General features: G+C 37.8%; 1 protein-coding gene and 1 pseudogene across 4 annotated transcripts in view; both read left to right on the top strand.

The window, feature by feature from the left end:
- SLC44A5 (solute carrier family 44 member 5) overlaps positions 1-25,550 on the top strand; it is a 359,314-nt gene that overhangs the window by 175,083 nt on the left and 158,681 nt on the right. The window lies entirely within an intron of this gene.
- Positions 6,443-7,251, top strand: LOC108408731 (ferritin heavy chain pseudogene; annotated as a pseudogene).

The following is a 25,550-nucleotide window of genomic DNA, read 5'->3' as shown; positions in this document are numbered from 1 at the left end:
CCTTCATGTTTCCCTTTCTCCTATTATGTTTTGATCCCCCTTAGCAATGCAGCAATGATCTAATGATAAATATGAAACGAGCAAACAGGAATCAGCCTTTCAAGAGCTGTATGTGTGATGGTGATCTTAATGAAAGAAGAGGAAAGCATTAGTAAATTTCTCAGACCACGAGGGCACCATTGAGTACAATCTGAAACAGTGTCTCTACACAGTCAGCAAAATGAAGGACCACACACTGCAGTGCAGGAGGTCCTTGGCAATCCCTTCCTGTTGAAAGAAAAATTTAAATGAGGAGAATAACTGGCCTGTCACCCATTAATTTTTGCACATTTTGTTAATGGCCTACATTAAAATCTCTCACCAGTCTATATCCTTCTCTGCATAGGATAAGCAGCAACTCTTTTGCTTCCTCCTCAAGTTTCCAGTCCTGGGCCAGAGAGAGTATCTTAAAGATGACGGTGGCTGCGTTAAGCACGTGCAGGGTCATGAGTCTTAGACAGGTTGTACATATAACATTCTATCTATGCTAATTAAAATGATATAGAATGATTTTATAAAATGTAGGTGTATTTTTATACTAACACTATATGGTTCCCATTTTTAAAGCTATTTCATGGTAAAAATAATTGTTTTGAAAGGGCAATATTTGGAGTGGATCATACTATATTTGAAAATAGTCCTATAAGTAGAATAAAACAGTAGAATTATGTTAAATTCTGAAGAGATAATTACTTAGGTGTCTAAATGCTTGGTTGCTATTTCCATTTTTGTGAAGTGCATGAGTTCATTCTGTAGCCATTATCAAGTATGGCTTTGTGACATGCAATTGTCAGGGAAGAAATTTCTAAGGCCTTGGTAATGTGAGAGCAATACTTCCCAACTATGGGCTACAAACTCTTTCACTTGATGAGTGCTAGATGAACACAAAGTATGAGAATGGAAATTTCAGCCTTGGGTATGCTTGCATTTTGTAGATCCCTTTACAAGGCAGTCTGTATAACTATCAAAACATAGTTATTATTGAGAAAACAAAGTAAATTATCAACAAAAGTATTTCCTCTGAATGACTGAAGACAATTGTACACACCACAGTAAACCAAAAACCTATAGGCTCTACTCAAAGCACTCAAAGCTTAAGAAATTGAGGAACCTACACTGAAGAAATAGTCAAACCCTGGTGTTTCTATGACCAGCAAGAGGTTATCTTGTGCATTTTTTTATTTATCTAAATTGATGATCTCTGACTTTTAATAGAATTGTTTAGACAATTTACTTTTAATTTAATTATCAATAGAGTTGAGTTTTAACCCAGCATCTTGCTGCTCATTTTTATTTGTCCTATCTGTCCTGTGTTCCTTTTTCCTCTTTTCTTTCCTTCTTTTGATTGAGAATTTTTTATGGTTCCATTTTATCTCTACCAATTATTTAATAGCTCTACTTCTTTTTATTGTTTTAGTGGTTGCCCTGTGGTTTATTGTACACATTTTTAAGTTACGACAGTCTACCTCCAAATAATATTTTACCACTCCACGTATAGTATAAGAATCTTACAACAATATCCTTCCATTACTGTCTTCCTGCCCTTGGTCTGATTTTTCATTGCTCCTTTAAATTCCTCATATGTTAAAAACCCCACAATGTACTGCTACAATTATTTGCTTTAAACAGTCTATTATTAGTTAAAAAGATTAAAAATGAGGAAAAATGTTTTTGTATTTACCTGTATATTTGCCATTTCTGTTGCTTGTCATTCCTTTGTGTAGATTCAGCTTTTCATCTGGTGTTATTTTCCTTCTGCCTACAGAAATTCCTTTCACATACAGATCTTTTGGAAATGAATTCCCTTATCTTTTGCTGGTTTGAAAAATTCCTTATTTCATCTTCATTTTTGAGAGATATTTTTTCTGGATATAGAATTTCATGCTAACTACATTTTTTTACTTCAGCACTTTAAAGAAGTCATTCTTAGACCTCTGATATGAAGTCTACTGTCATTTATTCTTATCTTTGTTCCCCTGTATATTGTCTTTGGTTGTTTTTAAGCTTTTATTCTCCATTTTGCTTTTTTTTTTTTTTTTATCAATTTCATTGTAATGTTCTCTAATATGGTTTTCCTCATGTTTATCCCACTGGTGATTTGCTGAGATTGTGGACTCTGTAGGTTTGTAGTTTTCATTTGGGTAAATTTCAACCATTATTTCTCCAAATATTTTTCTACTCCTCTCCTCACTGCTGGAACTCTAATTATGTAAGTAACAGACCACTTGATATGGTGACATTCTTGGTATTCTGCCCGCAAATTTGCATCTGTGCCTTTTTGAACCCTGATCTCTTTTCTTCTCTACCCAGTGAAATCACTGGGCTCTACTGAGGCCTTCTTTTCTGAGCTGTCGCTGGGACACACTTCCAGGTAGCAATCTGTGGCAAGTAGAAGGCTCACCTGCTTTGCTTCCCTTCTCTCAGAGATCATAGTCCCATGCTCTGAAAAATGTTTTATATATATTTTTTGGTCTGTTTCTCTACTTATTTTTGGCAAGAAGGTAATTCCCATAACATTAAATCCTTCATAGGCAAAAATAGGAGTTTCCCCTGCTTTGCTTTTAATCAATTCATAACATTTTAAAAATAATTGATCTTTCCAATTATTGACTCTCTTATGAGCAAACTTATGGAATTTAGGATAAAATCCTGAATTCTTCCACTGGTTTCAAGGCCCTGTATGATCTGGCCCTTTCTTTTCTTTGCAGGAGCACCCTTTCCTACACTTTCCTCCATTCAAACCTTTCAGTGATACTGGTTAAATCCTGTTATTCCACAGATCTACCATGCATGTTCTTGCTTCTGCCTGCCATGCTTCCCTCAGTCATTTCTTGGGTACCTCATACTCATCTTCTATGCATAAGCTTAAATGCCACTTACTTAGAGAGATTCCTTCTCTGATCCCTCACCAACCATGTGTGCAAGAAAATTAAGATTCCTTGTTATATTGTGTCATAGCATCCTATAGTTTTTCTTCACAGCACTGAAAATAATTTATAGTTATATTTTTATTTGTGTGATTATTTAATTGCCCATTGTCTTGGTAGACTATAAGCTCCAAGAGGCCAGGGACTGTGGCTATTTTGTACATCCTGGTATCCTAGGAGGTGGCACGTATCAGACACTCAACACAGAGTTGTTGATCAATGGTTGTGCAAAGCTGAGTAATGATGAATTCTATGCTTTGCAGGGTATCATATATGGAAAAGGAACCATTATTAGGAAAATGTTAAATTTCAAGAGAATGTATAAATGTCACAGCTTCTGTACTTTACTGTATTTTTAGTGCCATAAAAAGGTTGGTGTGAGGGGTAAAAGTAAAGTGAAATGTCACTTTGTGGTATTTTCTGTGCAAATGACTATAAGTTCTAATCCTATGGCCTTACAAGTAGCACAGATCTGCCATGAATGTTCTGTTTCATTTTCTCACTTTAAAATAATATGTTGCATTTATTTATTATAGGATATTCTAAGAAAAACTGGGAAATAAAAGTTTTCCTGGTATCTCTTAGTCTACTTTGTTGGTTCATCACCCTCTGCTCATCCTCCTGTGTGGGCTTGAGAGCTTAGCCTTGGCCTTCTTCCCTCCTCTTGGACTCTTTCCTTCTTCCTTCCTACTCTTACCCATAGTTTTCTCTTTCAAATGTATATTTTTAATTCTGATGTTTCTTCTGGGCTCCAGCCCCATATATCCAATGCCAACATGACACCTCCACTTAGAGATCTGGCCTATGTCAGAAACAAATTCATCACCAAGCTCATTGTGTCCTATCCCTGATACAGCCATCTGCCTAGTTGTCCAATCCAGAAACAGATATTATCATGAGCTCCTCTTTCCCTCACCTCATAGCTGCAGTCAAATTCTATAACTTTTAATAGTCAAATTCCTTTTGTGTCGATCTATTTCTCTCCATCTCCACTGGCATTTTCTTAGACTGAGCTCCCATCACCTCTCGCCTAGAATAATGCTCCACTCCCATGACCAGGCTCCTTGTATCATTCTTATTTTTGTCCATTCCTTCTCCACACTGTAGCCAGACTAATCTTTGAAAAATCTTCCTCTGCCTAGAACTCTTCAGTGGCTTGTCACTGATGTCACAGTAAAAATTAAAATCTTAGCCTACAAGCCCCATATAAAGCCTTCCATCTATTATTCCTGCCTTCTCTCTTTCTTTTGCTTTTTCTTCTTTCCCATTATGCTAGACTTTTATCAGCTCCTCTAATGTGCATGCTCTCTCCCTCTTTGTAGGCTTCATATGTGCTGTTTTCTCTGCTTTGAATACACATTCTCATAAACTTTAGCCTACTTGAATCCTGCCCATTTTTTAACACTTTAAGACAAGTCTTCCTTGACTCTCCGAGCAAAGTCAGGTTTCCTTATTTTATGCTTTAGTAGCATCTCATATATCTTTGTTATGGCACCTCAACACAATTGTAACTCAATAATTATAGATGTTATGTCCTTCTCTTACTAGAATGTAAGCTCCATGGGAGCAAGGCTGTGTCTATTTTATTGCTTGTTAGCTCTGGTGCCTAACACAGTATATTGAATAAAGTAGGTACTCAGTAGTATTTTTGGATTGCAAGTTCCTTTGAAAGGATTGCTGTCCTACCTTCACAGAGAGGAAAAGACAGCCTAAAATAAAAACCTCAAGCTGGTGTAATGAATTCAAACCTGACCTTGACCAACTTAGTGTTCAATGAGAGTCTGAGTTTCAAAAGAGAGTAGTGGGGATCAAGGAAAATTAGGCAAAGTATGGACATTTTGAGCACAGGATGTTTTTGACAGCTGTTAAGTCTCAGTTAAAAGCCAGGAGGATGAGGCAATAATGAATCAAGGTCTAGCTCTGGCATAAAAGAAGCTGATAGAAAAAAAGCGAAAGAATCAGATTTCCCTTCTGATTGCTGGGCTCCATTATCTGTATTCAAAAGGGGTGGCACTGGAGATTGAGCACAAAGGATACACCAAGACAACAGACAAGGGAAGGAAAGTAAGACTGGCTGTATATGGTGGAACGCTAAGGAGACTAGGTTTCACTTCATGTGATGTGCCTGGGACTCAGTTTAGCTCTAATTACATGGCATTTTGCCATGAAATTTAGAGTGAAATTTGGACATTTAGGGTAGAGTGAAATTTAGAAATTTAGGCTAGAGCGAAATTTGTAATTTGTAGATAGGAGATTTTATTGTGGGCTAGTCTGTGGGGATCAGGACAGGAGGTAACTGTCCTGGATACTCATGCTTAACAGGATAAGTGTCTACAGTAGGGAGAAAGGAAGTAAGGCCTGAATATTTCATAATCCGGGTGATCAGTATTTATTGAGCATTTCATATGTGCCAGGTAAAGTGATTCCATGGTGATCTAGATAGACTTAAATATACAAGATCTCAGATAACAGAAAAATTGATGTCAAATTTCATTAATAGCATAGTCTAAGTGTACACAAATCAGTTTTATACCAAGGATACCAACAAAAGCTGTCTTGTGCTGGGTCTAAGTTCTGCTTAAGATTTATGAATGCACATAGTAACTTGTAAGAAAGGAAGAAGACAATACCAAACTCTAAAATATATATGTTCACAGGTATGATAATTTGGTCAGAACTGTTGATATGCATGTTGATATACCAAAGGAGAAATTTTGGAAAAATCTTTACTGCTTATGGATTGCTGATGGAAACCTCTATTGCAGGAAAAGAAATAGATTTCATTCTAAATGCCAGCTTTGATTTAACAAAGTGTAACTATGTGGAGTGCTATGTTGGGAAGGATTCTGAGGTTATGTTTAGGCTTTAGGTGTAGATTATTGTGATTGAAATAGTTGAAATGGGCCCAGGATGTAACCATGGAAGCACTGATGTCACAGATTGGTTCTCCTTGTTCTATGTGGTAACACAATTTGCCTCCCTTTTCCCCTCAACTGAAATTGATTATTTTATTTGTTCAACAAACACTTACTGAATGCTTAGATGTGCCTGGGACTGTGCTGTGTATTGCAGATATAAAGATAAAAGGACAATCCTTGCACTTACTGAAATAACAGTTAAGTAAAGCAAAATAACAGTGTTATTGCACTTAAAAAAAGGTCATATCTCTCTGTTTGACCACTATTGTGAAATGCTACATTATCTATTTTTTCCTCATCAAATCCTAATGAATAAACTTGTTCAATTAAATACTGAAGGTAGGCTGAAAACTGTCATTCTCGACTCATTTGAAGTTCAAGATGAAAAGTCTTGCGACAGTCTCCACCCAGAGTATTCCTGGTTTCCTGTTTCAACAGTGCTTAGAGGGAACCAGGCTTGTCCCCCATCCCAAGCTGGCTGCTCAGGGCCAGCCCTGCGCCACCTCCTCACAGTGCCCTGGCACAGCCCCAAGGGCCCCATCCCTGCTGCTGCCAGCCATGACCACCATGTCCCCATCTCAGGTGCACCAGAACTACCACAGGACCCAGAGGCCGCCATCAGCTGTCAGATCAGCCTGGAGCTCTCTGTGTTCTACCTTTACCTGTCAGTGTCTTACTACTTTGACCCCATTGATGTGGCTTTGAAGAATTTTGCCAAATATTTTCTTTAATAATCTCACGAGGAAAGGGAACATGCTGAGAAACTTACGAAGCTGCGGAACCAGCAAGGTAGTCAGATCTTTCCTCAGGATATCAAGAAGCCAGAGAGTGAGGGCCCAGAGAATGCAGACATGCTGAATGCAATGGAGTGTGTGTTACACTTGGAAAAAAGCATGAATCAGTCACTGCTGGAACTGTACAAACTGGCCACTGACGAAAATGACTCTCATTTCTGTGACTTCATTGAGACTCCTTGTCCAAATGAGCAGGTGAAATCCATCAAAGAATGGGGTGACCACATAGACCACATGTGAGGCTGGGGGCCCCTGTGTCTGGAAGGGCAGAGTGTCTCTTTGACAAGCACACCCTGCAAGACAGTGATAATCAGAGCTCAGCCTTAGGCTGGCTTCCTGGAGCCAGGAGGGTGACTCCTCTGGCCACCAGGGCAGTGCATGAATGTTGGGGTTACCTGTACCTTTTCTTTAAATTGTTCCAAAACATCTACTTAAGACCTTTCATTTGTAGCAGTGCTTCAAATAGAGAATTTGGAATCCCCTCCCCCTGCCAAAAAAAAAAGATGAAAAATCTTGAAAACTTGGCAAATCATAATGAATTGTCATTCAACAGAGAATGTTTTCATCTAGGGATATGGGCTACACTGAACTAACAATTGTATTTTGGTGCATATTCTAAGCCTCCATGCAACAGTAACAACAATAAAATACATCATTGTGGTGTGGCAGCTGTTCAGAATAAAGATAGAGAAATATTCCAAATGAAAGCATCCTATGAAGAATATACCTGTGCATATATAATAAGCTATTTCTTTGATTTTCTTTTCCTCTTTCCTCTCCTTCACCCACACTGTCATCCCCTGGGTCACACCAGTGTTCTCTTGTTTTTCATTGAGGATCATGGTTCTGTTCCCTTTGTATGTGGTGATTAGATTCTGTGACAAGTCAAGAACTATGAAAGAGAGAAGCCCTCCGTTTCCCTTTTTGTGACTTTAAATTTCTTATCTTTAGTACATCACATACCTGGTAGCTCATGCTCATTCAACTCGTACTCTTTTTATTCTCTTTCTCCACTACCTGAACTAAAGTATAAATATTGTTTTGCTTCTGGCCTTCAGTTGTCTCTTGAAGGCTGGGCGGTTGACTAGTATCGTGGCACCAGCCAAATTTGTCTACTCTACTTAACGTTTAGCTCCAATTGCTTTATTGTGCTTGAGACCCCCGCTTTCTTTCTAAAGATGCTTAATGTAGTGGAATGAGTTAGGATTGCTAAGTACCATTTCTTTATCTAATCAGTTCTCTAGTCTAACATGGACCTGGGTAAATCTCTGACATTGACTATACTTACAGCATTCAAAAATGAACTATTGATACCATTATGCCAGTAGTCCATTTGAATCCCCAAAGTTGCTAACTTCCATACTCTGTATTTCAAACATCTAACTTCCCCATATCTCATAATGGTGACACCCCCATGTACTGTCACTGCCTCCAGTGATATGGTGAAATTCTCATTCTCCCTGGACTGGAAACTATTCAAAGTCAGGGGCAGGGTCTTGCTATTTCTTTGGGCCCTAATGCCTCACCATTAGCACAGAGGAGGTACTTAAGAAATTTTGGCTAAAACAATAAAAATGATACAAACTATGTTAAATTAAAATAGTACATAAATGTAACAAGCACAGTTTTGACAATCTTCCTTCCCAAAATACAGTGCAGGAATTTGCAAAAATCAGTGATGTCAGTTTTCCACAAACTGTTGAAAAGTATTTTCAAGTTTGTGATTTTATATGCAGCTAGATTCTCTCTTCTACCAATTTCTACCTTTCCTTCTTTCACCTGCCCTGCTGCACATCATTATGGCTTCTTAGAGAGGCTGATATAGAAAGAGACTGTACCTTTCCTCATTCAAAGGTCAGTGCTGATCTGGACAAAGGCGATGAGTCCTAGAGGCATGGATTTATTTAGAATGACATTGCTTGAGATGATATCACATAGATTTCTTCATTCAGAGAACCCTTGGCCTTTTTTTGGGCACAGAGGGATTGGCTTTTTTTTTTAAGTTGCAAATGAAGAGACACGGTAGTATGTGTTGGGAAATGTGACTTGCCTAATACATTAGTGGGGAGGATAGGTGGGAAGGGAGGGATAAAGGGGGAAAAGGGGCATTACGATTAGCACACATAATCTGGAGGAGGCGCATGGGGAAGGCTGTACGACACAGAGAGGACAATAGTGATTCTGTAGCATCTTACTATGCTGATGGATCGTGACTGTAATGGGGTATGTGATAATGTGGGGACTTGATAATGTGGGGAGTCTAGTAACCATAATGTTGCTCATGTATTTGTACATTAATGATACCAAAATAAAACATAAAAAAAACTTTAAGAAATTAGATATAGTAGGTTATTAATTGCATGAGAATTCAAAAATGGCACAATTACTGCCAAACCTATCCTTTGATTTACCTCCCCTTGTCTGCCACCCATCACCTGGATGCCACAATCCCTGCTTGGAATTCGTGTTTTATGTTTCTCTCCTTTGGAACATCTTTTAAAATGTAGCTATACAAATATGAATAAGTTATCCAATTCATTTTAAAACATGTATCATGTTACACTAATTCACACTACAGCATTAAAGACTTCTGTTAAGAGAGGACTTAGGAGTGGGACACATCTGAATATCTGGCACAAGGATGAGTTAATTGAGGAGAGCATTGAAAGGGAGGAACAGGTGAAAAGAAGTGAGTTCAAGAATCCTGGAGAGTATATATGTATTTATGTGTGCAGGGGAGGATGTTTATCATAGTGGCAAAATCTCCTAGACAATCAAGGGGGTGAATATTGAATTAGCCTTGGGGCCAATGCTGCCTGGGGCGTGATTCTTAAAGGGGTGTTGGGAGCCTCCTGCCGTACACGAATATCATGACCATCTATTGTAGTGCTGTGGTTTTTAGAAAGGATACCACTGGGTGTATTTTGAGGTATACATGTTTCTTCATAGTTCAGGCTATTTCAAGAAACATCAATGATTAAAAAATAATCTCTTTATCAATCACCTCTTATATATTCATCCACCTATTTTATTTTCAGCTGGGAGCATCTTTTGGAGCTCCTGTGTTCCATAAGGGAGGGCATTAACATTCACCAAGTCACTCTTACGTGACAGACAGTATGATGAGCATTTCAGTGTTGTGTCGTTTACTCCTTACAAAAACCCTGTGGTAGACCTTCCTCCTGTTTTATCAGCGAGGCCACAGCATGCTTGTCGTACACCATGGAGGGAGTGAGGGGCAGTTCTGGGTCAGGTCTCTGATTCCACCGTGGCAGGCAGAAAGTAGAACTTGTTCTTGTCTGTCTAAAATGTATTTTTTTCAGGCTATGAGTTTTTAAATCTTTTACATTCCATAAAAACACACACCATTTGTAATTATAAAAATGTAGTATTCAAATTCTTCTTCCCTGTAACTATTCTGTAGCTTTTGCCTTCACAGCTTTTGGTCACCCTTACCATCCTGTATTTCTCTCTAATCAAAGCATTTTATATGAACCGCCTTTTCTGGCACTGTCAGCTTGACTTTCTCTGGGCCTTCTTTGTTTTGTTTCCAGTGCTTGACCACGATGCCTAGAATTTATTTCCTTTTGCGCTCAGCAGCAGTTCTTTTTGGGGGGAACATAAAAGGTTACAGATGATCCTCAGCAGCCTCAGGTCCATCTCAGACCTGCTCAAGTGTATATTTCTCCAAGGGCATCTAGGAGGGACACAATCATGGCCTTTTATATGGCGGTCAGGTGTGTCCATTTGCACCCCTCACGTCACTCAGCCCCTCACCCGGTGCCCTCCAGTCATGCTGGCCTTGTTTCAGTTCCTTGTAGCTGCCAAGCTCCTTCCTATCTGGGCTTTTTGTCCACGCTGTGCACTTTGCCAAGACTGCTAACCATCATGCCAGCTCTTACGCATCCTTTAAATTTCAGTTTAAATACTGTCCTCATACCTAGCATATGGCTTTTGCACCTAGCAGATCACATTTCTGAGTGAGTACTATTGGTGTGCTTATTTACTTAAGGCCCGCACCCTGATGTATTACAGACAACTGCCCGAGGGCAGGGATGCCTTTGGTCACCTATGTAGCCTCAGTACCTAGCATAGCATTTGATACTCAGCATGAGGTCAACAGACGCTTGCCAAATGGCTGCGTACATCAGGAAGGAAGGGAATAATGAGCCTGTGAAACATAGTTGTAGCCACACCCTGATTCCAGTTCTCCCCTTCAGCAAGGAGTTTATGACCAACCTCTTTCTCAGACGCTGTGGGCTTCACATCACATCTACCGTGGGTGTGCAGATCGCCAGGTCTCTGTAGCAGAGGTCAGTGAAGCCAGCCAGAGTGAGAAACAGCCAGCTATCAATGCTGGCACTTAACCCAGGCAGCCGCCTGGCTGCTTACAGTAAACTGGATATGCCGCGTTCAGGTGTGGTTTGGGAGAGCACCAGCCCAAAGGACGTCCACTCTGGCAGGCAAGGCACAGCGATCGTGGCTCCGCCCATCAGAAGGTGCTGGAAATTCGGATAAATGCAACATCATTGGCTTTGGCGCCCTTTCTAGTCAGACCTCCGGGCAGTTGGTACTGAGCACAGGATCCGGTCTAAGGGGCTGGCAGGAGTGAGGTAGGCCCTCAGGCCAAAGACAGGCAGGTGAGCTCAGGAAAGGAAATGGAGTCCTGGGCAAAGCACCTGTGGCTTCCTTGCTGAGGGGTCTGACAGGGTGGGCCTGCTCCGGGAGCCCACAGGAATTCTAAGGCGACCGAAAAGTGCCAAGAGTGCCGGGACCCATCCCTGGTGCCTGCAGCCCAGCAGGGGACTGGAGTTTGCGCCATGCTGAAAAATGTCAACTTTCTGGTTTATTCCTGAATATTCTACTGTCTAATTGTATATTTCGGGTACTAAAAAATGGGCTCCTTGGGAAGTACCATTCACTTCCATTTCAATACCTAATTCTTTTTTTTTAAGTCAGATAATTTCTTTATCACCCTAAGAGCAGTTTTATGCACATTATAGAAAGTTAGGAAATACATCGAAGTAAAATTAAACTGAATGAAGCACCATATCCCAATCACCCACAGATACAACCTTTATTAAATTTCCTCCCAGATCTGTAGTTTTTTTAAGAACAAGATTTTGCTTTATATGGTGTTTTATAAAGCTGCTTCTTTTTTTAGTAAACAATTTCCACTTTTCCAGTTCAACAAATGTTAATTTAATCTAATATGCATTCTATATTCAGATTTCCCCACTTGTCCCACAAAAACATGTTTACAGCTTTCTGTCCAAACCCGGATATAATCCAGGGCTAGATCTTACATCAGGCAGTTATATCCCTAGGTCTTGAATCTTCTAATCAGCCTGGTCCCTTTTCTCCTAATACTAAGTTCTTGTCCTGCCTGTTCTGCATTTTCGGATTTATTTGATTCCTTCCCGGGGGTATCATTTACAATGTATATATATCCTGTGTTTCCTATAAGGTGTAGGTTAGGTAAAATCTAAAGGATGGTGGATTCCTATGAAGTATTTTTGGACCAGAATACATTCTCGGTATGCTCTGTAATATCTGTTGCATTATATCAGGAGAAACATAATATCTGGTTGACTCACCATTAATAATGTTGAGTTTGAATGGGGGAGTATGGTCCTGGTCCTTTTAATAAGAGTTCAGACTAACATAGCAAGAATATGACTCACCAATTTCCAGCTGGCTCCATTCATTGCTACTTCCTCCTCTGCCCCATCCCAACCAAACCTCATCCCCCTAAGTATCTTCCAAGCAAGAAAAAGGGAACAGATGTGGTAAAAACACAGCAATCATGCTAGAGAGGGGCATCCACTGGCCCCATGTCCACCTGCAGGCTGATTTACAGCACTAGATGTAAGTAGGCAGGATGCATATCTAGGAGTTTGTCTCACTCTAGATTCCAGTCTTCCCAGCTGTTGCCAGGGTCAAAATACCTGGCTTTGGTGTCTGCGCACTCCACAGGGTGATCTGCATGAGATATGAATGTTTTCACAAACAGCTTTTTAGAAAGACATAAGCTTGTATAGAAAACTGGATCAGCCATCTTGTAAATTGATTATACCAACAAAAAGAACTTTTTAAAAATTATTCATTGTGCAAAATCTGGGAAGAAGGAGTCAAAATTATATTGGCTGATAATCAGTTTGGGAAATAGGAGACCAGCACTAAGCTCCCGCTTTGTTTGCTTGCTTGTTTTGGTGTTTTTAAACAGTAAGATTGTGCAATCTTGGTCAAGTACTTTCAACACTCTGAGTTTTCATATTCTCCATCTGTAAAATGGGGTAACGACACCTATAGTGCATAGTTGTACTGATTTAGCTATGTCTATAAAGCACTGTATTACAGTGAGTACCCAGTTCCTTTCTCCCTCATCTGGAAGGACTGAGGTTATGATCTTCCTGCTGTGTCCAGCCCTGATTTCCAATGGGCCTGCGCCTACAGGTGGAGCTCATTAGTATATATAACTGGAGGATCTTGGGGAAGATCAGAGTAGAGGGCTCAAGGTAAGGGCTGACCGCTGTTATTATATGAACTAGCATTTGATTAGAAAGGCACACTGTTGAGGCTTTTACCAAAACCACTGTAATGGGATTTTTTTAATACGACTACAATTCAAAATTTTGTTGCTTTTTACTATGCTTGAGATTCTAAGGCAAGTATAGTCACTTAGGGCTAGAAACAGGAATGAAGCAATTAGTATTATATGTTGACATTATATCCTATCTCTTAGGCACTAAACCTTGCACATACATGCTATTATTCTAATTACACCAATGAGAGATGGCCATTCTTATGAATTTTGGGGAGCTTTATTTGGCTTTTCAGATGAGAAGCCTGAAACCTATATTTTCCTAATGAAAATCTAGGAAATCAGATAATGTTTATCATGTGAATGTGGTCCAGCAATGCTATTTTAAAGGGGAGGTGGGAGAGGGGAATGTACTAGGAAACTTGAATAGTGAATAATGAATAACTCTTTTTGTGGTAAACTTGATAGTACTAGAGACTGGTAGTTGTACTGTTTATAAGTGGACTCTGTAGCTACACAGACCTAAGTTTGAATTCCAGATGCTGCACTTGGAACAGGGTTATTCTAGTGAAGAGAAGAACCTAAGGTTCTCCCTGAGGGATTCTTTTTATAATTCTAAAGAGAGGAAACCCTTCTGGAGGGACAAATCAGCCACTTGAAAGAAGGACGTAAAAAGTCTTCATCAGCAATAGGCTTTATCAATCAAATATTTAGGTGTTCCTAGATTTTGAAAGAATTGTGTATTTCTTACTAGACAATCATGAAGGATACTTAGACTAACTTAACACTTAGCACTCAGACTATGATACATTGCCTCTAGGATCCTTTTCATTTCTGGAAGGGAATTGATTATTGTGACTGCAGCAAGGGTTTCTGTGAATATTCCATGAGACAATGTAAATGAAGTATGGTACCTAATGCATAATAAGTGTTCAAAAATTGGTTGCTATTTTAATTATCATTACTTTTCCTAAGAGTAGTGTTTTCAAATGTTCACTTCCCCTAGAATCTTTATCCCAACTCTGACTCTGAATGATTTACTATCATTAGATTGATGAGAAGCATAGACCAAGTGTTATAATTTCTATCCATCCTGTCTATAGTGGGAATTCTTTTCAGCAGCTTCCAGTAATGGGTTGGTAAGTCCGATAAAGCATAAAGAGAATGAAGTGTCATAGAAAGTATTAATATTTTTGTTCTGCACATATATGGAATTATTTGAACCATTATGGAGCTTGCCACCTCCCCCTGCCTCCAAAATAACCATAAATTGTATCTTCCAATTGAATAGGCTATGTTAATAGCTATCATGTGGGGGGATCTGGTAAAGAAAAAGGCCACCCATAATGTTGTTAAAGTGTGGCTGCTGAATTTGAATTACATCTCTTTTCTCTATACTAGGTATTCTGCATGTAATTAGAGCTATTTAATGCATATTAAGTTTTTCATGACTAATGTGTCTTCTAAGGTCTAAGCAGCAGCACAGAGTGAAAATAAACATGTCTCATTTCTTGGTGCTGAATTTTTTGAGACAGTGCATATCACCTACATTGCATAAGACATGGGTGAGAATGGAAGAGTTAGCAGCTTTATTCCCTTGCGCCCAGATCTCTTACCTCCAGCACCTTCGTGCATTTGTTTTTTTTAACTTTTAAGATTAAATGTCCCTGATTAGTGACTTTGGGTATGAAGTATCAGTTCAGTCAGTCCTACTGACCTTATGTTATTCTGTTTGTTCAAGTCTAAGGACTAGGATTTTTTAGGATAGGGAGAGATGGTTAAAGAGCTCTTGTCATCAATCCTAGGACTCCATAATGGTTCAAAAAAAAGGATTTGTTTGCACTTTGTGAATTTTCGTAGAACCAACAGACACTTAGAGAATGAGAGCTATAGAAAGTCATAGTCTGAGTGCTAAGTGTTAGGTCAGTCTTCATAATTGTATAGTAAGAAGCACATGATTCTTTCAAAATCTAGGAAAACCTAAATATTTGGTTGATGAAGCTTAATTGCTGATGAAGACTTTTTAGGTCCTTCTTTCAAGTGGCTGATTTGTCCTTCCAGAAGGGTTTCCTCTCTTCAGAATTATAGAAAGAATCCCCCGGGAAGAACATCATATAGCTACTAGGCTTCACTACCCCAGTCCACCCACACATCTTGTTTTCTTTCTTCCTGTCCTTCCATCTCAGCTTATGACCTTGACACATGTGTCTTCTTCAGATGTGCCTGTCTTCTTGGCTGTTTCATCACACGCTAAGTCTATTACCCAGTCCTCCTCTTCTGCTGGCACCTGGTTCACTCCTTGGGCAGCCCCTTCTAGTTGAGTCTTGTTACTCAGAATGTGACCTGTGGATCAGCAGCTTGGGCATCTCCTGGGAGCTTGTTAGAAATGCAGATTTTCAGGCCCTGTCCCAAAACTACTGCATCAGAAGCTGCATTTTCTCAAAATCCTCAAGTGGTTCATGTAAAAATGAAACTTTGAGCAGTACTGGCTTCAAGAATGCCCTTCTTTTATGTCCTTCATTTATTGCCCCTGAGATACACAAATAAGTAGTTTTCTCCAATATTACTTGGATCCGAAATATTCAACTAAAAAGATTATCACATATGTACTTTTCTGCCTCTGTTTTCAAAGCCCACTTATTAACTCTTGGGCACTTCAATTTTCCTTATGTAGACTCTATGGTTTAGCCTCCTACTTACAGTTTTCAAAGTTTCTTCATACAGTTTTGCTATTTGATCACATGTGATTCCAAAAGGTAAAATGTAGGTAATATAGTCTTTTCTAGAAACTATTTTGTAGATTTGCATTTGTCATTTTCTAACCTTAGAGGTGAAAAATGTATCAGCAGATTTTTTTTTCCTATCTTGGAAAAAAGAAGCCAAGTCTTTACAGGCTATCAGAAGTTAGTGAGTTCTCCTAACTCAAATGTATCATGATTCAAAATTTTATGTTTTAACGCTTAGTATGATGAGTTAAATTTTCATTCATAAAACTTATCTTCTTAATTAGGACAAAATAATTAGGACTATGGTAAAATCCTCATCTTTCTGAAAAGATTTTTGAGATAAGTGAGACAATGAAGAGTAAGCACTCCACTTCTGATATAATATCTAAGGAGAGAGAGGGATCACTGATCTGCTTGGATGGACAGGAGTCAAGGAAAGGAAAAATGTCCAGCATAGGATATTGCCTTGGGGCCCTATGCAACTCCCATTCTCCCAAAGAAGGTATACATAAGGAAACTCCTGCTGAACCATGGCCCAGGAGGAATTGTTGGCTTTGCGGCCCCTGAAAGTGCATCTATAATGGGAAAACTATCCCAGATCCTAAAAGTATACACCCAGGAGTTGGGGTGAATGGGTAAGTAGGCAGGGCAAGTGGATTTGGTGCCATTTTTGTCTTTTCTCTTTGATCCATTCACTCAACATTTATACCTCTTTTTAAGAGTCTTATGTTAAACAAAGCTTAGCTGTGTTTAATAATGTGGGCAAGCTTGGGAGAGTTGGGGCACTCTAAGTTTAGCCCATAGGAAACATTCTTCAACAGCCTCCTATTCTAAATGAGACCCAGAGAAGCCTCTGGCTTGATCCCATGTGCTCTTTCTCCTCTGCTCTGAGGAGGAAGAGGCTGGCATCTCCTCAAGGACCTTGCTATGAAATCACCCCCTCTCCCTCCTGCACCATTCCCATCTCCATATAAACACGCCTTCTTATCTAGATTCATTAACTATAGCTGTTTCACTAGAGTTTTTTAAAGCCTCCATTGACCATCTCTCATCATCTTCCAACAACCACCCTATTTCTTTGCTTTCTCTCAGAAAACTAATCAGAAGAGATATCTCTAGGCCATGACTCCACTTTCTTCCTTTTTGTCATCTCATCACTCCAGATGCAATTGGAACTGTATCTCCACTATTTCATGAAACAGCTTTTTATCCAAGTTTGCAAGAACTCCTATTTTGCTCCTCCAATGGAGAATTATTCTCTTTCCTACCTTATTCTCTTTCAGCAGTATTTAACATATATAGCCACTCTCTTTTTTGAAATACTTCTGCTGTTTCTTTGATGGCTTTCCTCTCTCTCTGATGTCTCCTCCTCCTCCTCTGCCCAATCTCTAACTTTTGGAGTTTGAATGCCAGAGAGCCCCCAGATGTACTCTCTCTTTCTGTACTCTCCTAGGTGATTTCATCACGTCCTGTAGGTTAAAGACTGTAAACATGCTATAAGTCTTAAACTTATATCTGTGGCCCTGATTGCTCTATCTTGATTAAGACTTGTTTATTCAATTTTAGATTCCACCAAATCAACTAGTCTCCTATTTTCCCATCTCCACTAAGGGCTCTGGTCTTACCATCTGTACTTCATCATTTCATTCAAGCCACTGTCCTTTCTCACTTAGATATTTACAATAGCCTCCTAACTGGTTTTTATTCTTTACCTATTGCCTTAAACACAGGTAAGCTTTCTTTAACATAGGTCCCTCTCCACAGAAGAATCTATTTATAAACTACAACTTGTATTTCTGAAATCCACTACTGAACTGAGCAAATAACCAACTGCTATTTAAATTTTCAAAGTACAGATACTAATGATTTAGAATTATATTTTTCCTCTAATCACACTTAATTTAATGTACTAATTTAGTCAGTTTTAGCTTATTTAGTACATTAATATAGGAATCACAAGACCAAATAATATATTAGCCTAGGGAACAGTGTGTTATTTTGGAAATTGGCTATTTTGACCTTACTCTTTGACCCCCACAATTTGATTATGACATTTGACCCAATTTAAACTTGAGGTTATTTTGACATTTTACCAACATTTAAATCAGATTTATATCAATGTCAATGAATTTAGGTCAGTAAAGTGTTCTTCTTTGGGGAAGAGAGGGTAAACTTTATTAGTTGACTTCATTTCTTAATTTTTTGTATTGCAGTGTTAAATTACTTACAGTTCCATTCTTTTTTATTCTACTATACTTATTTTAATCAGACTATAACTTTTTTGCATCAGTTTTAAAATAAATATTTGATTCATTGATTATTTCATCTACAACAAGATTCATTAACTATAGCTGTTTCACTGAATATCTTTGTGGTCATTATTTCTACCCAATCCAGTTTTACTCGAATAGAATTTTGCAAGATGATAGGATCCTTCTACAAATATTTGGTCAATACATGTTTACCATAAGAACTTTTAGCTAATGTCAATTCTATTTCTGTTAATTACTTCTCTAAAAGTTTTAATTCCCTCCAGTTTTGCAGTTTTTGGGTTTACATGATTCTTCAAGTTGTTTGTTTATTAGAAAAGAAAAGAACATTTAAATATATATAAAATAAGTCTAATTTTGTCATGCTAATTCCTACCTAATCTAATTTTACTTGGACCAAATTATATTTTGTGTTAAATGTTAAATGTCTTCAGTGTCAAAATGCCAGAGTAAAGTATTTTACTATAATTTTGTTAGCTAGAGCTTTAACAGTTGAAAATTATTGCTAAAACAGGTGTGACTTCAAATAGAAATTCCAGAAAACCTAGAGGCATCCTGGGGGACCAAATATAAACTTGAGGTTGAAGGACACATTTCTTCTTTAGGCAATGTATGTTACGTGAAGTTGACTTCTGATTCCCTGAGGAAGAAGCTCCTTGTCTCAGAGCTTCTATTTTGCCTGGCAATCTAGGCTGGCTTTCCCTCTCTTGATAGTATTGATTGCTTCTTGGCACAAAATATTGCAATCTGCTATTCCACATCTGTGTGAATAAGAAAGGAAAAACTGGTTAAAATATATGGTTTCCTTACATTGTTTAATAGGACACCCTTCATTGTAGTTTTTGTTAGCTTGGTTGAAGTTGCTGAAATGTGTGTATCTCTCATTATTAATTCTGGAAAGGGTTTGAATTTTGCCTGCCTAGTCTTCTAAATTATTAAAAACAGATAAATTTAGCTATTTTAGAATGGAGTTCATTTTATTTCCCAACTGCTTTTTTTTTTTAACTTTTAAATTTTCTTGAGAATCAGGAAGGCTAAATGTTATGCACTGTAGAATGTTATCTGGGTGTTTGGGTGTGTTGATGTGATAGCACAAAACAATAATAAATATATAGCACTTACTGTGTGTTGGACACTATTCTAATTGCTTTTTCTGTGCTAATTTACTTCATCTACCCAGCAACTCTTTGAGGTTGATTTTATTTTTCCCTTTTTATAGATGAAGAAACGGAGGCAGAGAGAGGTTAAGTGACTTGCATGAACAAACACCATAGAGAGTTGACACAAACTGCAGGAAGTTTCCTACTTTTAAAAAGAGTTTGTATCTTATTTTTAATTAAAAGCAAACTTTTGATCCTCTGCTTTAGGAAATGGGCTGAACCTTTAATTTCCCATTTACATATTCTTGCTGTCCATAGACAGAGAGAGAACATCGAGTCTAAAGTATTTGATAAAATGGGTTCAACCTCTTCACCTGTTGGTGGCCACCAAATCTAACAGGAAAATTGAAGTGATTTCTCTGAAGACCAAAACCACAGCCCCAATCCTTCCACTCACTCCTCCTTTCTAACATGGTTCTTAGATTTGTTTTTCTCTGTAGCACATACATGGTACTTTATATAACCAACAAAACTGGTCATATTATTAGGAGTTTGTGGGGACAAACAATATTCAGTTGAGATTTATTAAATACTTAGTTTCCTGTTACTTCAATAGGGAAATTACATTTTCCCTCCCATTCCTGCTTTGCTCTGTCTGAACAGCCCTGGTTCCTCCCACCAGCCTGCCTCACTCCCATTCTGATCCCATATTCAAGCTTTTCTCAGGAGGTACTCAGCTTCCTGTTTGAGCTCTTGGGAAACAAAGATACACCCCTTCATTTTGGTTGAATATTTTGAGTACAACCTTATATAATAATCTCATATAGTCTCTACCAGATCACTCTGGTTTTTGCTTTTGGAATTTTATTACTTTCATCCCCTTTCTACAGACTATGATATCAACTCTGAAGCTTCCCAGTGGTTCTCCACTCTCTCCACTTTGGACCAGAGCCATCAGGGTAGGTAGGCTCTATCCTGTAGGCTCTATCTCTTGCTCTTTGGCAGTGGTAGGCATTTTTATTCAACAAGCATTTATGCAGGGCTTGTCATATGCCAAAAGTCTAGAGCCTGAAGTGACCTTGGGGATCATCTTCAATCTTTGTGTTTTATGGATGAGGAGGGTCAAGCGCAGAAGGAGGAAAGGACTGGTCCCAGGTCACTCAGATGGTTAGTACTAGGCCAGGTTTAGAGCCATACCTTGGAATCTGTCCTCTTTCAACACCATGATTTTTGTGCTTACACTTTTGATCTATAGTTTTGGGTTGCCCCTAGACTTTCATAATATAGGCATACTTCATCTTACTGTGTTTTGCAGATACCATTTTTAAAAAAATATATTGAAGGTTTTGGGCAACCCTGCATTGAATAAGTCTATTAGTTCCATTTTTCCAAGAGCATTCACTCGCTTCATGTCACTGTGTCACCTTGTAATTCTCACAATATTTCAGACATTTTATTGTTATAATGTTTGTGTGGTGATCTGTGATCTTTGATATTACAGTAATAATTGTATGGGGGTGCCACAAACCACTCCCATAAAGATAGTGAACTTAATAAATGTGTTGTGTTCCAACTGTTCCACCACTCAGCTGTTCCCCCATCTCCCTCTCTTAAGGCCTCCTATTCCCAGAGATACAACAATATTGAAATTAGGCCAGTTCATAGCCCTACAATCACTTCTAATGTTCAAGGGAAAGGAGGAGTCATGTATTTCTCAGTTCAAATTAAAAGCTAATGATTAAGCTTAGTCAGAGAGGCTGAAAGCTGGGCTTCTTGCACCAAACAGTTAGCCAAATCATGAATTCAAAGGAAAAGTTTTTGAAGGAAATTAAAAGTTCTATCCCAGTGAACACATGAATGATAAGAAAGTGAAACAGCCTTATTGTTGATGTGGAGAAAGTTTCAGTGGTCTGGATAGAAGACCAAACCAGCCACAACATTCTCTTAATCCAAAGCCTAATATAGAGCAAGGCCCAAACTCTCTTCAGTTCTGTGAAGGATGAGAGAGATGAGAAAGTTGCCAAAGAAAAGTTTGAAGCTAGCAGAAGTTGGTTTATGAGGCTTAAGGAAAGAAGCCATTTCCGTATCAAAACAGCATAAAATGAAGTAACAAGTGCTGATGTGGAAGCTGCAGCAAGTTATCCAGAAGATATAGCTCAGATAATTAATGAAGGTGACTTCTCTAAACAACAGATTTTCGGTGTAGAAGAAACAGCCTTCTATTAGAAGATCCCTTTTAAAACTTTCATAGTTATAGAGGAGAAGTCAATGCCTGGTTTCCAAACTTTAAAAGACAGGCTGACCCTCTTATTAGGGGCTTATTCAGCTGGTGACTTACAGTTGATGCCAGTGCTTATTTACCATTCCCCAAATCCTAGGGCCCTTAAAAATTGTGCTAAATCTACTCTGCCTCTGTTTGATGAATGGAACAGGATGACAGGATAATAGAAGATATGTTGTATGACAGCATATCTGTTTACAACATGGTTTACTGAATATTTTAAGCCCAGTGTTAAGACTGCTCAGAAAAAAGATTCCTTTCAAAATATTACTGCTTGTTGAAAATATACACCTGGTTACCCAAGAGCTCTGACAGAGATGTGCACTGAGATTAATGTTGTTTTCATGCCTACTAACACAACACACATTCTGCTGCCTATGCATCAATGAATAATTTTGACTTTTAAGTCTATATCTTCTATGCATAGTAATTCCTCTGATAGATCTGAACAAAATAAATTGAAAACTTCTTGGAAAAGATTCACCATCCTAGATGCCATTAAGAACATTCAGATTTATGGGAAGAGGTCAAAATATTACCATTAACAGGAATTTGGAAGAAGTTGATTCCAATCCTTGTTGATGACTGAGGGGTTCAAGACTTCGGTGGAGAAAGTAACTTGCAGATGTGGTGGAAATAGCAAGGAACTAGAATTAGAAGTGGAGCCTGAAGATGTGCCCAACTAGATGCAATCTCATAGTCAAACTGAAGTTGCTTCTTATGGATGAGCAAAGAATGTGGTTTTTGAGATTGACTCTACTCCTGATGAAGATGCCATGAAGATTGCTGATAACTACAAAGAATCTATAAGATAACACACTAGTTGATAAAGCAGTGGTGGGGTTTGAGAGGATTTCTTCAATTTTGAATGAAGTTCTTTTGTGGGTAAAATGTTATCAAATAACCTCACATACTATAGAGAAATAATTCATGAAAGATAGAGTCAATTGATGTGGCAAACTTCTTTGTCATCTTATTTTAAGAAATTGCCACAGCCACCCCAACCTTCAGCAAACACAACCCTGATCAATCAGCAGCCATCAACATTGAGATGTGACCCTCCACCAGCAAAAGAGATTATGATTGGCTGAAAGCTCAGATGATGGTTAGCATTTTTTAGCACTAAAATATTTTTAAATCAAGGTATGTGAATTTTTTTAGACATAATTCTATTGCACACTCAATAGACTATAGTATAGTGTAAACACAACTTTTATATGCACTGGGAAACCAAAAAGATCATTTAATTTGCTGTGTTAAGATATTTATTTTATTGCTGTGGTCTGCAATTGAACCTGCAATATCTCTGAGGTATGTCTATATTCTTAAATCTCCCCTAAAAGCTTAAAAATGTTAAGTGTCCCCTACCTTCTGTAACCAGGTAACAAGGATGCCTTATTACACACAATGGGTCCAGATTCATATCTTATGTTTCCAACTAGAGAGTCATGATATGTATTTGCATATTAAAAACAGTCCCCATCCATTTGCTTCTCTACTGCTGTAGAGAAATACTTGTATTTTACCAGAGTTTGGTTTGCTCCTGTAGGTAGGTTGGAGCACTTTAGTTACAAGGGCAAGAAGTCAGGAAAACTTATTCCATGTAAATTGACCTATGAATAGAGGTCACTTTTAACATGTATATACACACCTTTGGCTATCTTTGCAATAGGAAACCATACTTGGGATACTCTGATCAATATGCTACCTAAATCTGAGTCAGTTCCAGAATCGGAGAGTTATAAAAGAGTGGACTTGTCTTAAGTGACAGAAATTCCAACAATTAAATCATTACAGCAATACCCTTCTTTCAAAATAGTTATTTTACATGTGGATAGGAATACGTTATAACCTATGGATATGAAGAACCCAGAAAATCTTTCTTTATAGAACTTAAGGAAAAACTATAACATTAACCTTAGGAGCTTGAGATTTTTTGCCAGGTTACCATCCTGACTTAAAAGCAGAGGGTGGAACCTTAAGGAATATAATTTTTTTATTCATTGAAAAAAGCTGTTCATCCAGTCATAACCATCGTCAGTTGAAAAAAAAATTAGGTACTCAATTTTACTTTTAAACATAGATCAGTAGTATCTCAGCAGCTCAGAGCTTGCTGAGAAAACCGGATTGCTTACATGGGAAATTACAACTAGGGTTTTAGAGTATGAGCTGGAAGCAGTGGTATCACCAAGCAACAGGAAACCTGGTATTTGGTTAACTTGGTTCACCTTTATATTTTTTATTCTTCTAGTGAAGTTTTACTTTTCCTTTCTTTACAAACTTAGCTAACTTCTTCAGTTATTGAAAAGCAAAACCATTTGTTTCTCCCATACTGATGAAACAGACCTATACTTAGTTGGAAATGTGAAAAAAGAATGAATACATTCTGACTTTTACTTTAAATTATAAGTAATCATGTGCCAAAATTATTATTATGAAATTAATAATCTTTATTTGGAGGCTGCTTTAAATTGTTTTCAGAAATGAAATAATAACATTCTTAAAACAAAAAGTCCTATTATGGCAGATTCTTTCTATGAATCACTGTTATCTCAATTTTAATTACTGCTTTGAAAAGAACAAGTACTTATTCCACACCAGTTCCTTCTTCACCTTATTTTAGGAACTCCTAAAAGTTTCAATCATCCTTAAAATTAAAAATGTGAAAAAAAATATTTAAAAATATTTCTGATATAATATTTAGATTTTTTTATACCAAAGTAGTAAGAAGGAAAGAATGAATCACTTTTGCTTTCTTTGGATGTCTTCTATAAAAACACAGGAAAGATTTGTGCCTGCAAGTAAAATTTCTATTGGTCTGTGTTTAGTATTGTTGACAAATCTTGTTGTGTGTTTAGCTGGTTAGTATACTTAATGTTCCGTACAGAAACTTCCATGTTCTAGAATAGACTGTGGCAGAGTGTGAAAACAGTAAACATGGAATATTCTCATGGTGCATATGCCTCAGGAAGCAGAATTCCCTTTGGCAATAATGGACATATCTTGGTATATGTTTTCAGGACATTAGAGTTTGATTTTGAGCATTCAAAATACCAATTTGTTCTGAATTTGTGGATGGTGTGTGTGTGTGTGTGAAAGAGAGGAGAGCCAAAATAGATATTATTGTTATGATATCAAGGTACCCACTTAAAGAGGATCTTCCAGAAAAATTGAATTGATACCACCTAAGTCAGAGCCCATTGGCATCTAAGAACAAATAATTCTCATCGGTGACTGTGATAAGGGCTGTGTTCTAACTGGTCAGATAGATTTGTCAATGTGATACCTAGCTGGAGGCTTTTTTTCTCTTCTTGATTTGTTACTCTGTCAAATCATTCTGGTTAAAGCCAGAATAATTTAGAATTCAAAATAAATAATCTTGGGTAATATTGACATCTTACTCTGGTACCTGGCTTAGTGGTGTGATACCAGTCTGAATAAATATTGACCGAAAAGATTGTTAGTTATTGTTAAGATTTTATAAACCTAGCTAAATGCTCTTTTGCAAAAATGAAACAAATGTATTTCTTAAGCATAGGGAACATGATATAAAATGCAATACAAAAACTTTGTTTTCATGTAATGAACATATTAAGCTGAGTCTTGAATATATAAAGTATAGCATTAGCACAATGCTAACAATAAGTATATCAAATATGGCACACATACTTATTAAGCTTCTGTAATTCATAACAGGTTCCCTTGTGCTTCACATATTCAAGGAATCTTTATTTCTATCATTTCAAGCATTATGTTTTTCTAAACTATCTGCTGGAGAAAAGTGTTCATACTTGTCTGTTTTCTGTTCTGTTCTTTGTGTGTTTACTAAATACTTAAGCTATTAATTAGGTATGGTTTTTAGTATGAAATAGAGTAGGTTATAGAGTACAAAAACATTCCTAAGCAATTATATAGAATTGTTTTTTATTAAGTGACATTGAAGAAGCACAG

This window comes from Manis javanica, chromosome 4, assembly GCF_040802235.1.
Source record: "Manis javanica isolate MJ-LG chromosome 4, MJ_LKY, whole genome shotgun sequence".
In the NCBI taxonomy this organism is placed as follows: domain Eukaryota; kingdom Metazoa; phylum Chordata; class Mammalia; order Pholidota; family Manidae; genus Manis; species Manis javanica.
This window is presented reverse-complemented; position numbering and strand designations above follow the sequence as displayed.